This window comes from Bombina bombina, chromosome 7 (assembly GCF_027579735.1).
Source record: "Bombina bombina isolate aBomBom1 chromosome 7, aBomBom1.pri, whole genome shotgun sequence".
NCBI classification, from domain to species: Eukaryota; Metazoa; Chordata; class Amphibia; order Anura; family Bombinatoridae; genus Bombina; species Bombina bombina.
In genome coordinates this window covers 362,718,899-362,741,922 of record NC_069505.1, presented here as the reverse complement: position 1 = coordinate 362,741,922, position 23,024 = coordinate 362,718,899, and the positions used below count along the sequence as shown (strand labels likewise).

Sequence of the window (23,024 nt, the reverse complement as noted above, 5' to 3'; positions counted from 1 at the left end):
GCAGCTATGTAGCTGGCAAGTGCCGACAGCACCAGTACTCAGGGCCCCACTCTGTGGCAGACTCCGGCTACACAGACTAGGTAGCTCTGCCAGAGTGTTCTTCCTCTGCCTGGAACAGGCTGCTATGTAGCCCAGGAAAGTGATTTTAGCTGGAGCCCACCTAAATAACTAGACATACTAGTATTCAGGTGAAACAGGAACAGATTTTATTGTTAAAACATACACTCCTTTTATACACACAGCTCATCTTGATAAGACCCTAGATAATCGCACTATTTTCCTGCCATTCACGCCCCTCCAGACAGCCCGGCAACTCCATATGAGCCACAGTCCCACATAATCCCAGTACCTAGGGGTGGCGGTTTCGGGGTGATCCCGGTGGAGCGGTGGCACTTCCAGTGTGTCATTTTAAAGCTCTCGGTCCCCAGATGCCACAGTCCAAAAATCAGCATGATTCGTTACTGGGGACCTGAGTTGCAGTCCGTTGAAATTATGGGGTTAGGGGTGTCCAAAACCCCCAGTTCCCAAAGGAGCTCCCCTCCGATAATTCCCCCAGCTCTTGTCCTCCCTAGGGGCTACCAATCCCCAAAAGAGCGGAGCTCTGGGGCAAAGGGCTGCTGGAGCGACCAGGGGTAAAGTTAGCGGGTGTCCTGCTGTCCTGTAGCCGACTGGGAGTTCCATGAGCACGGCCAGCCTGAGATGGGTTAGGCGGGTGTCCGTTATGAGGCGGCCGACAGGGAGTTCCAGGAGCCCGGCCAGCCTAGGAGGTTTTTCCCGGTCATAGACCAGCTCTTCTCTTAATACAAAACAAGCCAACAAAAAGCAGACAAAAAGCTTCCATAGATTGTGGTTGCTCTGAGGAGCCCAAAACCACTGAGAAACAACAGGGGTGAGGTTGTAGGGGGGTGGGGGGGGTAGCCTTAGCTGTCTGGTATCAGTGACAGACAAATAGATATATAGAGGGGCAGATAGATACTGTATATAGAGGGACAGATAGATGGATAGGTAGATAGGTAGAGGGGTAGATGGATAGGTAGAGAGGGAAATGGATAGGTAGAGGGGTAGATGGATAGGTAGAGGGGTAGATGGATAGGTAGAGAGGGAAATGGATAGGTAGAGGGGTAGATGGATAGGTAGAGGGGTAGATGGATTGGCTGATAGGTAGAGAGATAGAGGATTGAGACATAGAGTGATATGATATATTTGTCATTTTGAATTGAGATAACAAGATGGCTGAAATATGTTTTTACTATGATTATGGATTATCAATCTCTACAAATTCTGACTATGCAATATAAATTGGTTAAGTATTTTTTGAGAGATTTTAAGTTAGAAAGTGGAGTTTTCCAGTAAAAGTCCCATTCAGGAATTTAAAAAAGTTTAGACATTTTCACCGTTAAAACTAGTGAACATGTTCTCTATTTATTTGGTATCTATTTCTTTTAGTAGCACTTTGTCTGCCAGTTGCTATAATGAAGCAGCTGTGAATTTTTTTTTTAGAGATTCATTTGCTTAGCTAAAAGGGGTTTTGATTCCAATTACAGGTTTGCTATAAATATAGCACATTAAAATCAACTGCCACTGACCAAATCCCTTCTACTGCTACCAGCCGATACTACACAGTACTTGAGAGCTGCTTTAGTCCTTGAGTCTAACTCACTGTTATTAATGGTAACAGAGCTGTCTCTATCCATCACAAAATATCTAGAACAAATCTGATCAAAATGTAAAAAATAGTGGGCTAGATTACAAGTGGAGCGCAAACTTATGCTAACATGTGCACAGTATTTGTTCTCCTTTCGTAATATCAGCAAATGTGCGCTGCTTTTTACAGTCCCCCGAAATGCGAGCATGTAAGCTTTACACTCAATAGAGCGCGCTTTCAAGAGAACCAATCGCAGCGATGGGCATGAGAACCAAGCGCAGCGAAGGGGGTAAGTCGCACAGCGTTAGGCAACCGTTTTAAATATATGTATATACATATTTACTGGGAACACACAGTTTACCATAGACTGCAATGTACAGGCACTTTTCAGTGCTGTTTTTTTCCCAACACCCCACACCCACCACATTTAACCTCATAAAACTGCTTAGTTTGGGTTTTAAAACAAATTGAAAGATGCTACTATTTTTTTTATTATTATAGAAACAAACTCTAAAGTTTAGGGCCAATTGGGGCACTTTTTGAAAATTAACCAGAGATCTGATCTCTGGTTAATTTTCGGGGGGGCTAATTGCTAATCTAGCAGTAATCTAGCCACGCATATAAAATTGAATTTCCTTAGTCAATTTTTTTTTTTTTTATACCAGATATCAATCGGTGTTCAAGTAGTGTAAGGGAGAGCATAGGCGTAACTAGAAACCACAGGGCCCAGGTGCAAGAATCTAAGAAGGGACCCCCTACCCCACCCAAAAAAATGTGAATTTGATGCATATTTTTTTTTTTTTTTTTACATTTAACACAGAAAAAATAATGTGAATCAGATTAGTCTGCAAAAGGAGGTACCCTGTGCCCACAGTCTGTGAGATGGTCTGACCCCCCCCCCCCCTTATTACTGTATATAAAGACACTGTTTAACCCACCAGTACTGTATAAAGTGAGTTAGTGACAGAGTCTGTAATCTGCCGGTGAGATAGCTGGCCTGACCCTACCCACCCCAATACTTTATAAAGTGACCACAGTAGTCCGTGACATGGTCTTCCGCCCCCGTACTGTATATTGGGGTTGCCACCCGTCCCTTAAAATACAGAACACTTATAAGTTACTCATGCTGCAGGGTGTGCAGGGAGGAATATGTCCAGAAACACAATACATGTTCCTCCCTGCACACCCTGCAGCATGTGTAACTCATAAGTGTCCAGGAAAACATGGCTGAGATAGCAACCCTAACTGTATATAGTGGTACTGTATAGTGACACTGTTTACCCCCTGCCCCCCCCCCATGCTATAGTAACAAGGTCTGTAATTTGCTGGTTCCACAAACATACACACACACACATAAATGCACACACAGTCACATACATACACACACAAATACACACACAGTCACATACATACATACACACACACACACACACACACACACACACACACACACACACACATACATACACACACAGTCACATACATACATACACACACACACATAAATACACACACAGTCACATACATACATACACACACACACATAAATACACACACAGTCGCATACATACATACATACACACACATAGACATAAATACACACACAGTCACATACATACATACACACACATACACATAAATACACACACAATTACATACATACATACATACACACACACACATAAATACACACAGTCACATACATACACACACATACACATAAATACACACACAGTCCCATACATACATACACACACATACACACACAGTCACATACATACATACACACACACATAAATACAAACCGTCACATACATACATACACATAAATACACACACAGTCACATACATACATACACACACATACACACATAAATACAAACAGTCACATACATACATACACATAAATACACACACAGTCACATACATACATACATACATACATACACACACACATAAATACATACATACATACATACATACACACACATAAATACACACAGTCACATACATACACACACATACACATAAATACACACACAGTCACATACATACATACATACACACACATACACATACATACATACACACACAGTCACATACATACATACACACACACACACACATTGTGGATGTTGTACAAGTGTAAAAAGTAAATTCTCTAATATGTTCGAGAATTTTATTATTGCGATGTTGCCTGAATATAATTGCATGTTTAACCCTGTAGAGAGGTTAAACACACAGTTAAAGTTAGGTCCATAGCAACCCTGCACTATTGAGACCTACCTGAATGGATTTGATGAGCTAATGACAAGTCGTCTAGGTTTGTTTTTCAACAAAGGATAGCAAGAAAATTAAGTTAACTGGATAACAGACATAAATGAAAAAGCCTCTTAAATTGACATTCTCTGTCTAAGTCATGAAAGTGTAAAGTTGACCTTAATGTCCCTTTAAAAACATAAACTTTTATTGTCTTTACAAATAAATACTGTATAATGCAGAGTAAAATTAGCGACATAAATCCAATCTGACGTGTTTCTTACTCCTTCAGTGATTGCTGGGAAAACTCATAGCATTCAGGACAGCTGATAATGTAATTTATTTGCATTTGAATATCAATGATTAATAAACTGAAATAGGTAATATTCCATCACTGTAGGGTGTCTGTTTCTGCTTTGACTAAACCTGACATTTCACTGGTTGCTTCAGTTACTACATTTAGGGCTAAATTATGAGTGGAGCGATTTTTATCTCCCCTGCTTGCCCGTTAACTCCACTAGAAGTTTGCAATTTGCTCGTCGGGTAGTGCTTGTATTAAAAGTTAAAAATAAAAAGTTTTCGCTCGCGTGCTAACCTGACGCACGCAAAAAGCGAAAATTATAATATCACAATCACATTTACGTTTTCTGACATAGACTTCAGTGAAGCATGAAAAGTGGGAAAAAAAACGAACACCCTACTTGTGTAAAAACCCAATAGCATTTTCTCAAACATGAAAATATTAATATTTCACATTCCAATGTTCTTCACTTCACATCGCAGAATAGATATATAGAGGAGGAATATCTATTTAAAAATACATAGACCATATTTCCCTATGTGCAGAACATTGGAATGTGAAATATTTACAGTAAATACACAGTATAATACTTTATTAAATATGAATATTGCATAAATATGTTATTACATGTTTTCATCTACTTAACTGCAAAGGGCTCCAATGCACTTATATATATGTCTATATGTGTGTGCATATGTATTTATGTGTGTATGTGCATATATGTATGTAAATACATAAGTACACATATAAATACATAAATAAATATGTACACACACACATATATATATATATATATATATATATATATATACACACACACATATATATATATATATACACACACACACACACGTACATGCACATATTTAGACATGCATATGTATGTATCTCTGTTAAAGCCGTTTGCCTGCCTTTTTTTTTTTCTAACACCTGAGATCTCATATCTTTGAGCCCTTATAACGGTTATTGCAATAATTTTTTAGTCATTTTTATTATATAGTTTTAATGAGTGTAACTGTACTTTTAAATGCTTTGTTGATGTGTTTTGTGACACTTTTTTGTTTTGCGTAGTAGTGAACCAAAGCTCTGAGGTCACAATAATCATTCTAGCGTAAATCGCATTCACATCCCAAGCACTCCTTCCGAAGCACGCAGACAGCCGCGACAAACCAGATATAGCTCACGCAAAACAGTTAGTGCGCTACTCGTAATCTGACCCTTAGCCAGTAAGCTCAAATTAGAAGGGGCACATACTATTGTTGTGGAACTGGGTGTTCTATATCAAGTGAGCTATATAATATTATAAAAAAGTATAGCACTATTAATGAGGGAATTACCAAACCTATTTTTGGTTTGAGATCAGGAATTATTGTAATGTTATTTAATAAGCTGTTTCAGTTTTGTAACCAGATTTGGTCCTTTCAGAGCCTAAATAGTATGTGAGAAAGTGTGCAGGATGTATGAGTGCCCTCTGTATGGATGAAGGTCAGAGACTGAGGAATAAATTGCAGAGTGGACATCTGGAGCTGCTTATCTATGCTCCGGTGACCAGCAAAGCAATGAAAGGAAAACAGGTATTCAGGATCCACACTGCGCTAGCAAGATATCTGCATTACTATGTAATAACTTTAGTCGTCATTGAGTCATCTATTGAAAAGTCAAAGCAAGGTCTAAAGCCTCAAAGGGACAGTCTAGTCAAAAATAAACTCTCATGATTCAGGTAGGGCACGCAATTTTAAACAAGTTTCCAATGTACTTTAATCATCATTTTTGCTTTGTTCTCATGGTATTCTAAGTTGAAAGCTAAACCTAGGAGGCTCATATGCTAATTTCTTAGCCCTTGAAGGCCGCCTCTTATCTGGATGCATTTTGACATTTTTTTTCACAACTAGAAGGCGTTAGTTCATGTGTGCCATATAGATAACATTGTGCTCGTGCACTGATTGGCTAAAATGCAGGTCTGTCAAAAGAACTGAAATAAGGGGGCAGTCTGCAGAGGATTAGATACAAGGTTATCACAGAGCTAAAAAGTATATTAATATAACTGTGTTGGTTATGCAAAACTGGGGAATGGGTAATAAAGGGATTATCCATCTTTTTAAACAATAAAACTTATAGTGTAGACTGTCCCTTTAAGGACTAGCTACAACAAGCTTCTCTGTAAAACATATGTTATTGTGCATGGACAGTGAGTGAACGCACATGTATTTACAGGTACAGACAATGTTGTTTATTTCAAAGGCTACACTACCAAAAAAAAGAGTATTTAAAAAAACAAAACTAAAACATAAAATGTATGTATACTGGGTACTGGCAGACAGCTGCCAGTACCTAAGATGGCGGACATTAGTTAGATGGGGAGGGCTAGAGAGCTGTTTGGGAGGGATCAGGGAGTTGGAAGGTAAGGGGGTAATCCTACACTGCAGAAAAGAAAAAAAATATAATAAAAAAAATCTTTACATTGGCAGACTGTCAGCCAGTACCTAAGATGTTGGTGATCAGTGGGTGGTGAGGGAGGCAAGAGAGCTGTTTGAGAGGGATCAGGTAGGGATCAGGGGGTGGGAGGGTCATTTTTACACTAAAGCCTAATGCAGACACTAACTGAACCCAATTTTTATCTTTCGTGATTCAGATAGAGCATGCAATTTTAAGCAACTTTATAATATACTCCTATTATCAATTTTTCGTTCTCTTGCTATCTTTATTTTATTAGTTCAGGACTCTGGACAGCACTTTTTTATTGGTGGATGAATGTTTCCACCAATCAGCAAGAACAACCCAGGTTGTTCACCAAAAATGGGCCGGCATCTTAACTTACTTTCTTACATTTCAAATAAAGATACCAAGAGAATGAACGAAAATTGATAATTGGAGTAAATTAGTAAGTTGCTTAAAATGTCATGCTCTATCTGAATCACGAAAGAAAAAATTTGGGTTCAGTGTCCCTTTAACATTACAAGCTACCTGATTAACCCTTTATCTACCAGGAATTTTAGAAGTGTGGTGCACTGCTGCAATTAGCGGCCTTCTAATTACCAAACACCAATGGCAAAGCCATGCACTGCTGCTATTTCTGAACAAAGGGGATCCCAGAGAAGCTTTTACAATAATTTGTGCCATGATTGCACAAAATCCAAAGTTTGTAACACTTTTGTTAATATGATCGTATTTTGCAGAAAAACAGTGCCATGAAATATACTAAAATGGGTCTAGATCAATACCTTGGGTTGTCTGCTAAAAAATATATAGTTTTAATAGGTAAATTTAAAAAAAAGGCTCTTTTTCTGTTTAAATGAAGTGAAAGCAAAAATGCTAAAAATGCTCTGGAAGTTTTAGTCTGAAAAGCCCAGTCCTTAAGGGGTTAAGAATAAAATGTTGTAAAGTATGTACAAGTATGTGTGATACTTGGCTGATGTATTTATCTTGTGGGATGGACCAGTGACAAACCTGCAGTATTTAGTTGATATTTGAATTTAGTTTTGTTGAGTCAATGTTTTTTGATATTAAGATTACAAAAGAGGGAAGGTAATGATAGAAAAATATAGGGAAAATACAGCTACAAATATCTTGTTGCTGAAAGTCATTTTCCAGTTAGTCTAAAGCAATATATCTAGCTAGACTACATTTAAAGGGACAGTCTACACCAGAATTTGTATTGTTTAAAAATATAGACAATCCCTTTATTACCCATTCCCCAGTTTTGCATAACCAACCCTGTTATATTAATATACTTTCTCCAACATTGGTGTGTCCGGTCCACAACGTCATCCATAACTTGTGGGAATATTCTCTTCCCCAACAGGAAATGGCAAAGAGCACAGCAAAAGCTGTCCACATAGCCCCTCCCAGGCTCCGCCCCCCCAGTCATTCTCTTTGCCGCTCTGAACAAGTAGCATCTCCACGGAGATGGTGAAGAGTATGTGGTGTTTAGTTGTAGTTTTTTATTCTTCTATCAAGAGTTTGTTATTTTAAAATAGTGCTGGTATGTACTATTTACTCTGAAACAGCCATTTTTCTAACAAGACTGTGTAATGCTGGAAGGCTGTCATTTTTCCCTCATGGGGATCGGTAAGCCATTTTCTTAGACTTAGAAAGAATAAAGGGCTTATTATGGGCTATTAACTGGTGGACACTCTTAAGGGCTAAATCAATTGTTTATTTAAGTTATATTTGGAAAGTTTGAAGTAATGTTCACACTTTTATTGTTTGGGGAACGTTTTTATCGCCAGGCACTAGTTTAGACACCTTCCCAGTCAGGAAGGGCCTTTCACTATAGTAGGCAGAGCCTCATTTTCGCGCCATTATTGCACAGTTAATTTTGAGTACAGTGCATGCAGCTGCATGTGTGAGGGTCTGGTATCCACTGAAAACGTTCCTAGAAGGCTTGAATTGGTATCGTATATCCCCCTGGGATTGGTAAAGTTGCAACAAAGGCTGTGGCTGGGACTGTAGTGGGGTTAAAATTGCAAACGGCTCCGGTTTCCACATTTTAAGGGTTAACAGCTTGAACATTGGGGTGCAATACTTTGAATGCATTAAGACACTGTGGTGAACATTTGGTAAAGATTGGATAATTCCTTCATAGTTTTTCACATATTCAGTAATAAAGTGTGCCCTGTTTAACATTTAAAGAGACAGTAACGGTTTTGTTTAAAAACGGTTTTTCTCTAGTTAAGTGTAGTCAGTCCACGGGTCATCATTACTTATGGGATATTAACTCCTCCCCAACAGGAAGTGCAAGAGGATCACCCAAGCAGAGCTGCTATATAGCTCCTCCCCTCTACGTCACACCCAGTCATTCTCTTGCACCCAACTAATAGATAGGATGTGTGAGAGGACTGTGGTGATTAAACTTAGTTTTTTATATCTTCAATCAAAAGTTTGTTATTTTAAACGACACCGGAGTGTGTTGTTTCCCTCTCAGGCAGAATTTGAAGAAGAATCTACCTGAGTTTTTTGTATATGATCTTAGCGGACGTAACTAAGATCCGTCTGCTGTTCTCGGCCATTCTGAGGAGTAAGGTAACTTCAGATCAGGGGACAGCGGGCAGGTTCACCTGCAAAGAGGTATGTTGCAGTATATTATTTTCTAAGGAATGGAATTGACTTTGAAAATACTGCTAATACCGATATAATGTAAGTACAGCCTTAAATGCAGTAGTAGCAACTGGTATCAGGCTGACATGTATATATGTTTACACTTAAGTATTTCTGGGGAATGGCACTTCACTGGGAAAATACTGTATGCATATAACTTTTAGCCTAACTTGCAGTGTGAGCGACTAGCAGCAGGCTTTTTAATGACATTTCATATATTAGATTTTAAACGTTTACTGGCATGTTAAATCGTTTAATTATCTGAGGTACTTGGTGAAAATTGTTTTGGGCTTTATTTTCCACATGGCTGTCGTTTGTTTTAAATTAAAACAGTTTACTGAGCTTCCCTCACTGTTGTAGTGTGAGTGGGAGGGGCCTATTTTGGCGCTTTTACTACGCATCAGAAATTCAGTCACAGTCTGTCTTTTTCTCCCTGCATGATCCAGGACGTCTCCACAGAGCTCAGGGGTCTTCAAAACTAGTTTTGAGGGAGGTAATCACTCACAGCAGACCTGTGAGACTGTGCTTGACTGTGATAAAAACGCTTATATTGTCAATTGTTATACGTTTTTTTTTCTGATATTAAGGGTTAATCATCCATTGCTAATGTGTGCAATCCTTTGCTAAATTTGGTTTATATAACTAATCCGGTTCATTTTTATTCAACTGTGTCAGTTTTTTGTGTGCTTCTTAAAGGCACAGTAACGTTTTTACATATTGCTTGTAAATTTAGTTGAAAAGTATTTCCAAGCTTGCTAGTCTAATTGCTAGTTTGTTTAAACATGTCTGACACAGAGGAAACTCTTTGTGCAATATGTTCAAAAGCCAAGGTGGAGCCCAATAGAAATTTATGTACTAATTGCATTGATGCTACTTTAAATAAAAGTCAATCTGTACATGTTAAGCAACATTCACCAGACAACGAGGGGGAAGTTATGCCGACTAACTTGCCTCACGTGTCAGTACCTGCATCTCCCGCTCAGGAGGTGCGTGATATTGTAACGCCAAGTACATCAGGGCGGCCATTACAAATCACTTTACAAGACATGGCTAATGTTATGACTGAAGTTTTGTCTAAATTGCCAGAACTTAGAGGTAAACGAGATCACTCTGGGATGAGAACAGAGTATACTGATAATGCTAGGGCCATGTCTGATACTGCGTCACAATTTGCAGAGCATGAGGACGGAGAGCTTCATTCTGCGGGTGACGGATCTGATCCAAATAAATTGGATTCAGACATTTCAAATTTTAAGTTTAAGCTGGAAAACCTCCGTGTATTGCTAGGGGAGGTGTTAGCGGCTCTGAATGATTGTAACACAGTTGCAATCCCAGAGAAAATGTGTAGGTTGGATAAATATTTTGTGGTACCGACGAGTACTGACGTTTTTCCTATACCTAAGAGACTTACTGAAATTATTACTAAGGAGTGGGACAGACCGGGTGTGCCTTTCTCACCCCCTCCTATATTCAGAAAAATGTTTCCAATAGACGCCACCACACGGGACTTATGGCAAACGGTCCCTAAGGTGGAGGGAGCAGTTTCTACTTTAGCTAAGCGTACCACTATCCCGGTGGAGGATAGCTGTGCCTTTTCAGATCCAATGGATAAAAAGTTAGAGGGTTACCTTAAGAAAATGTTTGTTCAACAAGGTTTTATATTACAACCCCTTGCATGCATTGCGCCTGTCACGGCCGCGGCAGCATTTTGGTTTGAGTCTCTGGAAGAGACCCTTGACTCAGCGACATTAGATGAGATTTCACTTAAGCTTAAAACCCTTAAGCTAGCTAATTCATTTATTTCTGATGCCGTAGTACATTTAACTAAACTTACGGCTAAGAATTCCGGATTCGCCATTCAGGCACGCAGAGCGCTGTGGCTAAAATCCTGGTCAGCTGATGTAACTTCTAAATCGAAACTACTTAACATACCTTTCAAGGGGCAGACTTTATTCAGGCCCGGTTTGAAAGAAATTATCACTGATATTACGGGAGGTAAAGGCCATGCCCTGCCTCAAGACAGAGCCAAACCCAGGGCTAGACAGTCTAATTTTCGTGCCTTTCGTAATTTCAAGGCAGGAGCAGCTTCAACTTCCTCTGCTCCAAAACAGGAAGGAGCTGTTGCTCGCTACAGACAAGACTGGAAACCTAACCAGGCCTGGAACAAGGGCAAGCAGGCCAGAAAGCCTGCTGCTGCCCCTAAGACAGCATGAAGTGAGGGCCCCCGATCCGGTAACGGATCTAGTGGGGGGCAGACTCTCTCTCTTCGCCCAGGCTTGGGCAAGAGATGTCCAGGATCCCTGGGCGTTGGAGATCATATCTCAGGGATATCTTCTGGACTTCAAAGCTTCTCCTCCACAAGGGAGATTTCACCTTTCAAGGTTGTCAACAAACCAGATAAAGAAAGAGGCGTTTCTACGCTGTGTACAAGACCTTTTACTAATGGGAGTGATCCATCCAGTTCCGCGGTCGGAACACGGACAAGGGTTTTACTCAAATCTGTTTGTGGTTCCCAAAAAAGAGGGAACCTTCAGACCAATATTGGATTTAAAGATCCTAAACAAATTCCTAAGAGTTCCATCATTCAAGATGGAAACTATTCGGACAATCTTACCCATGATCCAAAGAGGTCAGTACATGACCACAGTGGATTTAAAGGATGCTTACCTTCACATACCGATTCACAGAGAACATTACCGGTATCTAAGGTTTGCCTTCCTAGACAAGCATTACCAGTTTGTAGCTCTTCCCTTCGGGTTGGCTACGGCTCCAAGAATCTTTACAAAGGTTCTGGGCTCTCTTCTGGCGGTACTAAGACCGCGAGGAATTTCGGTAGCTCCGTACCTAGACGACATTCTGATACAAGTGTCAAGCTTTCAAACTGCCAAGTCTCATACAGAGTTAGTACTGGCATTTCTAAGATCACATAGGTGGAAAGTAAACGAGGAGAAGAGTTCTCTCTTACCACTCACAAGAGTTCCCTTCTTGGGGACTCTTATAGATTCTGTAGAAATGAAAATTTACCTGACAGAGGACAGGTTAACAAAGCTTCTAAATGCTTGCCGTGCCCTTCATTCCATTCAACACCCGTCAGTGGCTCAATGCATGGAGGTAATCGGCTTAATGGTAGCGGCAATGGACATAGTTCCTTTTGCACGCCTGCACCTCAGACCGCTGCAATTGTGCATGCTAAGTCAGTGGAATGGGGATTACTCAGATTTGTCCCCTACGCTGAATCTGGATCAGGAGACCAGAGATTCTCTTCTATGGTGGCTTTCTCGGCCACATCTGTCCAGGGGGATGCCCTTCAGCAGGCCAGACTGGACAATTGTAACTACAGACGCCAGCCTTCTAGGTTGGGGCGCTGTCTGGAATTCCCTGAAGGCTCAGGGATCATGGACTCAAGAGGAGAGTCTCCTTCCAATAAACATTCTGGAATTGAGAGCAGTTCTCAATGCCCTTCTGGCTTGGCCTCAGTTAGCAACTCTGAGGTTTATCAGGTTTCAGTCGGACAACATCACGACTGTGGCTTACATCAACCATCAGGGAGGGACAAGAAGTTCCTTAGCGATGATGGAAGTATCAAAGATAATTCGCTGGGCAGAGTCTCACTCTTGCCACCTGTCAGCGATCCACATCCCAGGAGTGGACAACTGGGAGGCGGATTTCCTAAGTCGCCAGACTTTTCATCCGGGGGAGTGGGAACTTCATCCGGAGGTCTTTGCCGAAATACTTCGACGTTGGGGCAAACCAGATATGGATCTCATGGCGTCTCGCCGGAACGCCAAGCTTCCTCGTTACGGGTCCAGGGACCCGGGAGCGGTCCTGATAGATGCCTTGACAGCACCTTGGACCTTCAGGATGGCTTATGTGTTTCCACCCTTCCCAATGCTTCCTCGTTTGATTGCCAGGATCAGGAGAAAGCATCAGTGATTCTAATAGCGCCTGCGTGGCCACGCAGGACCTGGTATGCAGATCTAGTGGACATGTCATCCTGTCCACCTTGGTCTCTGCCTCTGAGACAGGACCTTCTAATTCAGGGTCCTTTCAAACATCAAAATCTAATTTCTCTGAAGCTGACTGCATGGAAATTGAACGCTTAATTTTATCAAAGCGTGGATTTTCGGAGCCAGTAATCGATACCTTAATACAGGCTAGGAAACTTGTTACCAGGAAAATTTACCATAAGATATGGCGTAAATACTTACACTGGTGCGAATCCAAGGGTTACTCATGGAGTAAGGTTAGGATTCCTAGGATATTGTCTTTTCTACAAGAAGGTTTAGAAAAGGGTTTATCTGCTAGTTCGTTAAAGGGACAGATCTCAGCTCTGTCCATCCTTTTACACAAGCGTCTGTCAGAAGTTCCAGACGTTCAGGCTTTTTGTCAGGCTTTGGCCAGGATTAAGCCTGTGTTTAAATCTGTTGCTCCGCCGTGGGGTTTAAACTTAGTTCTTAACGTTTTACAGGGTGTTCCGTTTGAACCCCTTCACTCCATTGATATCAAGCTGTTATCTTGGAAAGTTCTGTTTTTAATGGCTATTTCCTCGGCTCGTAGAGTCTCTGAATTATCAGCCTTACATTGTGATTCTCCGTATCTGATTTTTCATTCAGATAAGGTAGTTCTGCGTACTAAACCTGGGTTCTTACCTAAGGTAGTCACTAACAAGAATATCAATCAAGAGATTGTTGTTCCATCATTGTGTCCTAACCCTTCTTCAAAGAAGGAACGACTTCTGCACAATCTAGATGTAGTCCGTGCCCTGAAATTTTATTTACAGGCAACTAAAGATTTTCGACAAACTTCTTCTCTGTTTGTCGTTTATTCTGGACAGAGGAGAGGTCAAAAAGCATCTGCTACCTCTCTATCCTTTTGGCTTCGTAGCATAATACGCTTAGCCTATGAGACTGCTGGACAGCAACCTCCTGAAAGGATTACAGCTCATTCTACTAGAGCTGTGGCTTCCACTTGGGCCTTTAAGAACGAGGCCTCTGTTGAACAGATTTGCAAGGCTGCAACTTGGTCTTCTCTTCATACTTTTTCCAAATTTTACAAATTTGACACTTTTGCTTCTTCGGAGGCTGTTTTTGGGAGAAAGGTTCTTCAGGCAGTGGTTCCTTCCGTATAGAGATCCTGCCTGTCCCTCCCGTCATCCGTGTACTTAGCTTTGGTATTGGTATCCCATAAGTAATGATGACCCGTGGACTGACTACACTTAACAGGAGAAAACATAATTTATGCTTACCTGATAAATTCCTTTCTCCTGTAGTGTAGTCAGTCCACGGCCCGCCCTGTTTTTTAAGGCAGGTCTAAATTTTTTAATTATACTCCAGTCACCACTGCACCCTATAGTTTCTCCTTTCTCGTTTGGTTCTCGGTCGAATGACTGGGTGTGACGTAGAGGGGAGGAGCTATATAGCAGCTCTGCTTGGGTGATCCTCTTGCACTTCCTGTTGGGGAGGAGTTAATATCCCATAAGTAATGATGACCCGTGGACTGACTACACTACAGGAGAAAGGAATTTATCAGGTAAGCATAAATTATGTTTTTGTACTTTTTTAACCAGTTTAAGCCTGTTTAACATGTCTGTACCTTCAGATAGATCATGTTCTGTATGTATGGAAGCCAATGTGGTTCCCCCTTCAAATATATGTGATAATTGTGCCATAGCGTCCAAACATAGTAAGGACAGTACTGTCACAAATAGTAAGGTTGCCCAGGATGATTCCTCAGATGAAGGAAGTAGAGATAGTTCTACATCATCTCCTTCTGTGTCTATACCAGTTATGCCCGCGCAGGCGACCCCTAGTACTTCTAGCGCGCCAATGCTTGTTACTATGCAACAATTGACGGCAGTAATGGATAACTCCATAGCTAATATTTTATCCAAAATGCCAGCATTTCAGAGAAAGCGCGATTTCTCAGTTTTAAACACTGTAGAGAAGGAGCGCGCTGATGATAATTTATCTGTCATACCCTCACACCAGTCTGAAGTGGCAGTGAGGGAGGGTTTGTCAGATGGAGAAATTTCTGATACAGGAAGAATTTCTCAGCAGGCAGAACCTGATGTTGTGACATTTAAATTTAAATTAGAGCATCTCTGCGCATTACTTAAGGAGGTGCTATCTACTCTGGATGATTGTGACAATCTGGTCATCCCAGAAAAATTGTGCAAGATGGACAAGTTCCTAGAGGTCCCGGTGCACCCTGATGCCTTTCCGATACCTAAACGGGTGGCGGACATAGTGAATAAGGAGTGGGAGAAGCCAGGCATACCTTTTGTCCCTCCTCCTATATTTAAAAAATTGTTCCCTATGGTCGACCCCAGGAAGGACTTATGGCAAACAGTCCCTAAGGTCGAGGGGGGCGGTTTCTACACTAGCCAAGTGCACGACCATTCCCATTGAGGACAATTGTGCTTTCAAAGATCCTATGGATAAAAAATTGGAGGGTTTGCTTAAAAAGATTTTTGTACAGCAAGGTTACCTCCTTCAACCTATTTCGTGCATTATTCCTGTAACTACAGCAGCGTGGTTCTGGTTCGAGGAACTGGAAAAGTCGCTCAGTAGGGAGACTCCGTATGAGGAAGTCATGGACAGAATTCACGCACTTAAGTTAGCTAATTCCTTTATTTTAGACGCCGCTTTGCAGCTAGCGAGGTTAGCGGCGAAAAATTCAGGGTTTGCAATTGTGGCGCGCAGAGCGCTCTGGCTAAAGTCTTGGTCGGCAGATGTATCTTCCAAGACAAAATTGCTTAATATCCCTTTCAAAGGTAAGACCCTTTTTGGGCCAGAATTGAAAGAGATTATTTCAGACATCACTGGGGGAAAGGGCCATGCCCTCCCACAAGATAGACCTTTCAAGGCTAAGAATAAGTCCAATTTTCGTTCCTTTCGCAATTTCAGGAACGGACCGGCTTCCAACTCTGCAGCCTCTAGACAAGAGAAGAGGGTAACGCTTCCCAGACTAAACCAGCTTGGAAACCAATGCAAGGCTGGAACAAGGGTAAACAGGCCAAGAAGCCTGCTGCTGCTACAAAGACAGCATGAAGGGGTAGCCCCCGATCCGGGACCGGATCTAGTAGGGGGCAGACTCTCTCTCTTTGCTCAGGCTTGGGCAAGAGATGTTCAGGATCCCTGGGCACTAGAAATAGTCTCTCAGGGTTATCTTCTAGAATTCAAGGAACTACCCCCAAGGGGAAGGTTCCACATGTCTCACTTATCTTCAAACCAAATAAAGAGACAGGCATTCTTACATTGTGTAGAAGACCTGTTAAAGATGGGAGTGATACACCCAGTTCCAACTGTGGAACAAGGTCAGGGGTTTTACTCAAATCTGTTTGTAGTTCCCAAAAAAGAGGGAACTTTCAGACCAATTCTGGATTTAAAAATTCTAAACAAATTTCTCAGAGTTCCATCGTTCAAAATGGAAACCATTCGAACAATTTTACCTACAATCCAGGAGGGTCAATTTATGACTACCGTGGATTTAAAGGATGCGTATCTACATATTCCTATCCACAAAGATCATCATCAGTTCCTAAGGTTCGCCTTTCTGGACAAACATTATCAGTTCGTGGCTCTCCCATTCGGGCTAGCCACTGCTCCAAGAATTTTCACAAAGGTGCTCGGGTCCCTTCTAGCGGTTCTAAGACCAAGGGGTATTGCAGTGGCACCTTATCTGGACGACATTCTAATCCAAGCGTCGTCTCTTTCCAAAGCAAAGGCTCATACAGACATTGTTCTAGCCTTTCTCAGATCTCACGGGTGGAAGGTGAACGTAGGAAAGAGTTCCCTGTCTCCGTCGACAAGAGTTCCCTTTTTGGGAACAATAATAGATTCTTTAGAAATGAAGATCTTCCTGACAGAAGTCAGAAAGTCAAAGCTTCTAAACGCTTGTCAAGTTCTTCACTCTATTCTGCAGCCTTCCATAGCTCAGTGCATGGAAGTAGTAGGGTTGATGGTTGCAGCAATGGACATAGTTCCTTTTGCTCAAATTCATCTAAGACCATTACAACTGTGCATGCTCAAGCAGTGGAATGGGGACTATACAGACTTGTCTCCAAAGATTCAAGTAGACCAGATGACCAGAGACTCACTCCGTTGGTGGTTGTCCCAGGAACACCTGTCTCAGGGAATGAGTTTCCGCAGACCAAAGTGGGTCATTGTGACGACTGACGCCAGTCTATTAGGCTGGGGCGCGGTCTGGGATTCCCTGAAAGCTCAGGGTCTATGGTCTCGGGAAGAGTCTCTTCTCCCGATAAACATCCTGGAACTGAGAGTGATATTCAATGCTCTCCAGGCTTGGCCTCAACTAGCGAAGGCCGGATTCATAAGATTCCAGTCAGACAACATGACGACTGTAGCTTACATCAACCATCAGGGGGGAACAAGAAGTTCCTTGGCGATGAGAGAGGTATCCAAAATCATCAAATGGGCGGAGGATCACTCCTGCCACCTATCTGCAATCCACATCCCAGGAGTAGACAACTGGGAGGCGGATTATCTGAGTCGTCAGACTTTCCATCCGGGGGAGTGGGAACTCCACCCGGAGGTGTTTGCCCAGTTGACTCAATTATGGGGCATTCCAGACATGGATCTGATGGCGTCTCGTCAGAACTTCAAGGTTCCTTGCTACGGGTCCAGATCCAGGGATCCCAAGGCGACTCTAGTGGATGCATTAGTCGTTCAACCTAGCTTATGCGTTTCCACCGTTCCCTCTCCTTCCCAGGCTTGTAGCCAGGATCAAACAGGAGAAGGCCTCGGTGATTCTGATAGCTCCTGCGTGGCCGCGCAGGACTTGGTATGCAGACCTGGTGAATATGTCATCGCTCCACCATGGAAGCTACCTTTGAGACAGGATCTTCTAATACAAGGTCCATTCGAACATCCAAATTTAGTTTCTCTGCAGCTGACTGCTTGGAAATTGAACGTTTGATTTTATCCAAGCATGGGTTTTCAGATTCAGTGATAGATACTCTGGTCCAAGCCAGAAAACCTGTGACTAGAAAGATTTACCATAAAATATGGAAAAGATATATCTGTTGGTGTGAATCCAAGGGATTCTCCTGGAGTAAGATTAAAATTCCTAAGATCCTCTCCTTTCTCCAAGAAGGTTTGGATAAGGGATTATCAGCGAGTTCTCTAAAAGGACAGATTTCTGCTTTATCTGTCTTGTTACACAAACGACTGGCAGCTGTGCCAGATGTACAAGCTTTTGTACGGACTTTGGTCAGAATCAAGCCTGTTTACAGACCCTTGACTCCTCCCTGGAGTCTAAATTTAGTTCTTTCAGTTCTTCAAGGGGTTCCGTTTGAACCCTTACATTCCATAGATATCAAGTTACTGTCTTGGAAAGTTCTGTTTTTGGTTGCTATTTCTTCTGCTAGAAGAGTTTCTGAATTATCTGCTTTGCAGTGTGATCCACCCTATCTGGTGTTCCATTCATATAAGGTTGTTTTGCGTACCAAGCCTGGTTTTCTTCCAAAAGTTTTTTCCAACAAGAATATTAACCAGGAAATAGTTGTTCCTTCTTTGTGTCCGAATCCAGTTTCAAAGAAGGAACGTTTGTTACACAATTTAGATGTAGTCCGTGCTTTAAAGTTCTATTTAGAAGCAACAAAGGATTTCAGACAAACTTCTTCTTTGTTTGTCGTTTATTCTGGTAAGAGGAGAGGACAAAAAGCTACTGCTACCTCTCTTTCTTTCTGGCTGAAAAGCATCATCCGATTGGCTTATGAGACTGCCGGACGGCAGCCTCCTGAACGAATCACGGCTCACTCTACTAGGGCTGTGGCTTCCACTTGGGCCTTCAAGAACGAGGCTTCTGTTGATCAGATATGTAAGGCAGCGACTTGGTCTTCTCTGCACACTTTTACCAAATTCTACAAATTTGATACTTATGCTTCTTCGGAGGCTATTTTTGGGAGAAAGGTTTTGCAAGCCGTGGTGCCTTCTGTTTAGGTAACCTGATTTGCTCCCTCCCTTCATCCGTGTCCTAAAGCTTTGGTATTGGTTCCCACAAGTTATGGATGACGCCGTGGACCGGACACACCAATGTTGGAGAAAACAGAATTTATGCTTACCTGATAAATTACTTTCTCCAACGGTGTGTCCGGTCCACGGCCTGCCCTGGTTTTTTAATCAGGTTTGAAAAATTTCTTTCTCTATACACTACAGTCACCACGGCACCCTATAGTTTCTCCTTTTTTTCTCCTAACCGTCGGTCGAATGACTGGGGGCGGAGCCTGGGAGGGGCTATGTGGACAGCTTTTGCTGTGCTCTTTGCCATTTCCTGTTGGGGAAGAGAATATTCCCACAAGTTATGGATGACGCCGTGGACCGGACACACCGTTGGAGAAAGTAATTTATCAGGTAAGCATACATTCTGTTTTTTACCTCTGTGATTACCTTGTATCTGGGCCTCTGCAGACTGCCCCCTTATCTCAGTGCTTTTGACAGACATGCAGTTTAGCCAATCATTGCAGACTCCTAAATAACTACACAGGAGTGAGCACAATGTTATATAATATGACACCCATGAACTAGTACTGTCTAACTGTGAAAAACTTTTAAAATGCTCTGAGGTAAGAGGCGGTTTTCAACGGTTTAGAAATCAGTTTGAGCCTACTTAGGTTTAGCTTTTCAAAATTACCAACAAGGGAACAAAGCAAATTTAATGATAAAAGTAAATTGGAAAGTTGTTTAATTTTTCATGCCCTATCTGAATCATAAAAGTTTAATTTTGACTAGTCTGTCCCTTTTATAATACTGAGAAAATGACACACTATTTGTTATATCATATAACAGTAGCTAGTTTCCACTCAGGACCAGCAGTGCTTTGCGGCTCCTGAACGGTACATACTATGTATTTAACCCCTTTACGGAGGTTAAAGACATAGTTGGGGGTGTTGCTAGTTTTAAAATTACACACTCTAACAGATTAGTGTTATATTTTGTCATTCTTATAGCCCTTTAAATGGACATAAAACACTTTTTTTCATGATTTATATAGAGCATAGAGTTTTAAACAACTTTTCAATTTGCTTCTATCATCTAATTTGCCTTATTCTTTTTGTATCCTTTGTTGAAAAGCATTCCCTGGGTAGGCATTGATGTCTTGCTAGAGAATAACATATCAGCCAAGTCTAAATATTTTTTTCTTGTTTTCTTGCTGCATTTGTTTTTTAGAGCCAAACTCCCCCCACCATTTGTTTTATGTAGAGAAGCAAATTCAGGCTTTAGGCTGCAGACAACAAGGATAGTGGTGATAAAGTATAAAGTTCATTGTTTTAAAGTTCTTATTGTGTAATAAGGCTAAAAATTAGAAAAGCTGCAATTTTTAGAGCTAAAGTACATGAAAAGGGGCAGAATAAATGTGTCATGAGAATAGTAAGATGGATAATCAGTTTCAGACGCACCCATTGACAGACTAATGAAAATAATAAATAGTTATTGCATTGCTGGCATCTTAGCTAATTGAAAGGAAGGATTAAAAAGAGCTATAATAGTTTAAAAATGACAGGCTGTAATTTTAATGCAGGATTAAATACATAGTAGTATAAGGTCAATGGTTTTAAAATGACATGCTCATGCTGTAATTCTAATGCCTGGGGTTAAACACATAGTAGTGTAGGGTCGATGGTATTAAAATGACATGCTGTCATTCTAATGCAGGGGTTAAACACATAGTAGTGTAGGGTCGATGGTATTAAAATGACATGCTGTCATTCTAATGCAGGGTTAAACACATAGTAGTAACCAAGGTTACTAACGATCTCCTTTGTGCTGAAAACAAAGGCTACTACTCCATACTTGTCTTACTTGACCTTTCTGCTGCCTTTGACACTGTTGACCATCCCCTTCTCCTACAGACTCTCAGCTCTCTTAGTCTCTGTGACACTGCCCTCTCCTGGATTCACTCTTATCTCTCTAACAGATCCTTCTCCGTCTCTTTTGCCAGTGACTCCTCCTCTTCATTACCTCTGTCTGTTGGAGTACCCCAAGGCTCTGTCCTGGGTCCTCTACTCTTCTCTATTTACCCTTCTTCACTGGGTAAACTTATCAACAGCTTTGGCTTCAGCTATCACCTCTATGCTGATGATACCCAGATCTACCTTTCCACCTCTGCACTCTCTCCTTCTGTCAATTCTCACATCAGCGACTGCCTATCTGGCATTTCCTCCTGGATGGCCTCTCACCACCTAAAAATAAATATGTCCAAGACCGAACTACTTCTAGTTCCCCCCTCTAACTCCACTCCAGTTTCTAATTTTTCTATCACTGTTGGCGGCACCACTATCTCTCCATCACCCCAAGTCCGCTGCCTCAGAGTCACGCTTGACTCAAATCTGTCCTTCATTCCCCACATCCAACTGCTCTATTCATCCTGCCGCAACCACCTACGCAATATCTCCAAAATTCTACTGAAACTACTAAACAGCTCATCCACTCCCTGGTAATTTCCCGACTTGACTATTGTAACAACTTACTATCTGGCCTCCCTATCTCCCACCTCTCTCCCCTCCAATTTATCCTAAATGCATCTGCCAGGCTAATCCACCTCTCTCGACGCTCTGTTTCTGCTGCACCTCTCTGTGAGTCCCTTCAGTGGCTCCCCATTCACAAGACAGTTAAATTCAAAATTCTCACCCTGACCTACAAAGCCTTCACCAATGCTTCCCCACCCTACCTGTCCTCACTCATCAACAAGTATACTCCTGCCCGCCCCTAAGATCCAACAACGACCTGCTTCTTGCATCCTCTACCATCACCTCCTCTCATTCTAGACTACAGGACTTCTCTCGTGCGGCACCAACCCTCTGGAACGCACTTTCTCGAGCTGTCAGACTTGCTCCTAACCTCTCCTTCTTTAAACGTTCCCTAAAGACCTTTCTGTTCAGGGAATCCTATCACCTGACTTATTAACAAACTAACTTCACTTAACTAACAGTTGCCCTCTATCTCCTCACTAATACCATTCTCACCTCTGCAGTCCCTACCTCCTGTTTCCCATCCTCCTACCCATCTAGATTGTAAGTTCCCACGGGAATAGGGCCCTCAATTCCCCCTGTATTTGTCTTATCGTATTGTTTCTCCATTGTACTGTTATCCTTGTACCCATGGGCAGCGCTGCGGAATCTGTTGGCGCTTTATAAATAAAGAATAATAATAATAGTAGTGTAGGGTCAATGACATTAAAATTACAGGCTGTAATTCTAAGGCGGGGGTTAAACACATAGTAGTGTAGGGTCGATGGTATTAAAATGGCATGCTGTAATTCTAATGCGGAGGTTAAACACATAGTAGTGTAGGGTCGATGGTATTAAAATGACATGCTCTAACAAACTATTTTGTTTATTTTACTTTTTCAATTATTATTGGCCTTTATTTAAGCATTTATATATATTTTTAGAAACATTTAAACATTGTTAATTGATGAAGTTCAAATAAAATTATAAATAATCTGTTAGTTTTTTATGGAGGATAAAAGTAACCAAAACATAGATTTTTACAGTAGATTAGAATCGTAGGTCCAACAAGTCTGACTATATTTCTTATAAAGTATAAGCGTGATTAGTTTGTAAGGCAGCTTGCTTATCCCTTTTATCTTTACCGCCTCTTATAGAACTTTATTCCATGAAATATAAACGTAACATGACCTATGTATTGCTACACTTAGCCATCAATCAGCAAGCACTAGCCAGGAGCTGAACCAAATATG

The 23,024-nt window shown here is 41.5% G+C and overlaps 1 protein-coding gene across 1 annotated transcript in view; it reads left to right on the top strand.

The window, feature by feature from the left end:
• Positions 1 to 23,024, top strand: part of IQSEC1 (IQ motif and Sec7 domain ArfGEF 1) — a 518,962-nt gene that overhangs the window by 386,240 nt on the left and 109,698 nt on the right.